We start from the raw sequence: 4,169 nt of genomic DNA, 5'->3' as shown, positions 1-4,169 counted from the left end.
ACAATAAATACCTTATATAAAAAAACGAAACATCTATGTACATAAACACCAAACATATACAATTAAACAAAATATATTTAAGCAGCATCCCTATGAATTGGAATACGGCGTGCATTGGCCCTGTTAATCTTCGCTTGAATGAAGATTTGTCTTTCTTCTAGAGAAAGAAATTGTGGACCAGAACGAAACTCTCTCTTGACAAGTCCCTCATTTTCCAGAAACTCGTAATTAAGAATAGGAAATGGTTCCTTATTAGTCCAAGGAACAGAAACTGATCCCTTGGTTCCTAGGATTATTCCACATATAATATTCCCAAACCCTATTGTTCGATTCTTCAAACGGGAAGCGACAACTAATCCCTCCATCAAAATCTTTGAGGAATCAACTGTGTTACCTTGGAAAATATCACCTAGCACATACAAATCGGTATCCTGGACGACACTGCTTCTGACTCGACCAAATAAGCTATAACAGAGAAATTTGTGAAGAAACAGTATGGAGTTAGAATTTATTGATTTGTTGTAGGCAAGACATGGATTGAATCTCCAAAATCCCGTCAACATTCTCCAGATATCTGTAGAAGTCATATCTCTACCAAGATGATGTGGAGTGGTGTCCCGTGGTGGAAAACCAAACCAAGAATGAAGTTCAGGATATCCAAAAGTGAGTATCTTACCCTCACATCGAAAACTGAGACGAACACGCCTTTTATTGATGAAACGAATGGTAGACAGAAACTCTAGTACACAGTTTCAAATAATAGGAAACTTCATGGAAGCAAACTTGGTCCATCCCAAATTTGTCAGATAGCGATTCATGTCATCGCTTATCCCGAGTTCTTCGTTCAAGAACTCGTCTAGATACAGCATGCCACAAAATTGTGCATATCTAAATTGCAAATATCATTTCCCCTCATCATGATTGTAGATTGGAAACCATGCTCCATAGCGTGAAGAAATATCAACACGCTTCTTTTGAGCAGAAGTGTTCTTCCTAGCATTTTTCAGAGATTTGTTCATGTTTGTGAAATAAGATGGTGTCTGTAGGATTTAGAATTAAAGAAAGAAATTCAGAAATCTAAAAGAGATGAAATGTTATGAAGGAATTCTGAATCTACAAGAATATATAGGTGACATAAGTGAAAGGTTGTGTCTGTTGAAAATGAAAAGGCGTCAAACTGATACCTTTTGGATAAAACCGACTGAAAATCTCAACTGAGATTTCTGGAATCTCTACTGAGATTTTAAAATGTTAAAATACAAAAAATCTCAAACGAGATTTCTGGAATCTCAACTGAGAATTCTCAAATCCTGGAACATGGAGAATCTCAACTGAGATTTCTAAATACATATTTTTCAAAAACACTTTATTCTTTATGAAATAAATTTCAAAACATGACTAAATTTGATTTTTATTTTACAAAACTTATTTGTACACAAAACTAAAAATAAAGATTAATTATATAACTAATAAATTAAAGACAAGACAAAAGACAAGAAAAACCAAAAATTAAAATCATGAAAACTAAACAAATTAATTTTCATAGAATTCGTCCAGAAATTCAATTGCTTGAATTGGAGCTCCTTCGTAATAAATTTTGCATCGATTACCATTAACCTTAAATCGATCGCTGTTATAATGTTCTAGCTCTAAAGCTCCATAATCAAATGTTTTAACAACCTCAAATGGTCCATTCCATCTAGACTTGAGTTTACCTGGAAATAACTTTAATCTGGAATTATAAAGCAAAACTTTATCCCCAACATTAAAGCTTTTAATTTTGATTCTGGCATCATGCCACTTTTTAACTTTTTCCTTATAAACCCTTGCATTTTCGTAGGATAAGTAGCGTAATTCATCCAACTCGTTTAAGTCGAACAAACGCTTCTTTCCTGCGCTTTGCAAATCATAATTAAGGGTTTTTATAGCCCAATATGTTTTATGTTCTAACTCTACTGGCAAATGACAAGCTTTACCATAGACTAATCTATAAGGTGTCATTCCTATAGGTGTTTTAAATGCAGTATAGTATGCCCATAACGCATCGTTAAGTTTATGTGCCTAGTCTCTTCTAGAAGACGAAACTGTTTTCTCAAGTATCCATTTGAGTTCTCTATTTGATATTTCCGCTTGACCATTCGTTTGAGGATGGTATGGCGTAGATACACGGTGGTGTGCTCCGTATTTTCTCATAAGCGACTCAAAGCTTCTATTTATGAAATGAGTACCTCCATCGCTTACCATAACTCTAGGGACTCCAAATCGATAGAATATTTCATTTAAAAACTTAACAACTACCTTAGAATCATTTGTCGGGGTTGCAATTGCTTCAACCCACTTTGAAACATAATCTACGGCTACTAATATATAATTTTTGCCAAAAGAAGTAGGAAAAGGACCCATGAAATCGATTCCCCACACGTCGAAGATTTCAACTTCCAACATGTTTGTGAGAGGCATCTCATCTTTCCTTCCTAAATTCCCGGTTCTTTGACATTTATCGCTACGGATAATAAATGAACGGACGTCTTTAAACAGGGTAGGCCAAAAGAATCCGCATTCTAATATTCTAGCTACTGTTTTTCTTACGCTGTTGTGACCTCCATAAGCGCTTGCATGACATTCCAACATTATTGAGTCATATTCAAACTCACTAACACATCTCCTAAGCATTCCATCTCCGCATGTTTTGAACAAAAATGGATCTTCCCAAAAATATTTCTTAACTTCCGAAAAGAATTTCTTCTTTTGCTGAGAATTTAATCCATCTGGCACAATAGGTGCAGCTAAGTAATTGGCAATATCCGCATACCATGGTGCTATGACACTTTGTACTTGCATAAGATATTCATCGGGGAAATCATCTCGAATACCTAATGTTTCACCGATGGAACCGTTTTCATCTTCAAGTCTTGATAGATGATCGGTGACAAGGTTTTCAACTCCCTTTTTATCTTTAATCTCTATGTCAAATTCTTGCAATAATAAGACCCATCTAATAAGACGCGGTTTTGCATCTTTCTTAGTAAATAAATATCTTAAAGTTGCATGATCGGTATAAATGATGACTTTAGATCCTAGCAGGTACGATCTAAACTTATCACATGCAAAAACTACCGCTAGCATTTCTTTTTCAGTTGTGGTGTAATTTAACTATGCACCGGACAATGTGTGACTCGCATAATATATAACATGAAGTTTCTTATCCTTCCTTTGACCTAATACACATCCTACAGCTAAAATCACTTGCATCGCACATAATTTCGAAAGGTAAATTCCAATCGGGTTTCGATATTATAGGTGTACTGACTAAAGCTGTTTTCAATGTATTGAAAGCTTGTAAACAATCTTCATTAAAATCAAAAGTTGAATCTTTTATAAGCAAATTAGAAAGCGGTTTGGAAATTACGGAAAAGTTCTTTATAATCCTTCTGGAAAAACCTGCATGACCTAAAAATGACCTTACTCCCTTAACAGTAGTTGGTGGGGGTAATTTTTCTATAACTGAAGTGTTTGCTCGATCCACTTCTAAACCTTTTTCAGATATCTTATGACCTAAAACAATTCATTCGTCTACCATGAAGTGACATTTTTCCCAATTTAATACTAAATTCGTTTCTTCACATCTAGACAATACTTTATCTAAGTTTTGTAAACATGCATCGAAAGAATCTCCATAAACTGAAAAGTCATCCATAAAAACTTCCATGATATCTTCAATGAAATCGTTAAATATTGTTGTCATACAACGTTGAAACGTTGCTGGTGCATTACATAGACCAAAGGGCATTCTCCTATATGCAAATGTTCCATAAGGACATGTGAAGTTTGTTTTGTCTTGGTCATCCGGGTAAATGTAAATTTGAAAGAATCCGGAATAACCGTCTAGGAAACAATAAAATGCATGACCTGCTATCCTTTCGATCATTTGATCAATGAAAGGTAGGGGAAAATGATCTTTCCTAGTTGCTTTGATTAGGTTCCTATAGTCTATACAAACCCTCCAACCGGTGGTGGTTCGCGTAGGTATTAATTCACCTTCGTCATTCCTTACAATAGTTATGCCTCCCTTTTTAGGTACACAATGGATTGGACTAACCCATTCACTATCCGAGATCGGATAAATGATTCCATTGTCTAAAAGTTTAGTAATCTCATTTTTTACTACT

Source organism: Euphorbia lathyris, chromosome 10 (genome assembly GCF_963576675.1).
Source record: "Euphorbia lathyris chromosome 10, ddEupLath1.1, whole genome shotgun sequence".
Lineage (NCBI taxonomy): Eukaryota > Viridiplantae > Streptophyta > Magnoliopsida > Malpighiales > Euphorbiaceae > Euphorbia > Euphorbia lathyris.
The sequence above is the reverse complement of the archived record's forward strand: the minus strand, read 5'-3'. Positions refer to the sequence as shown.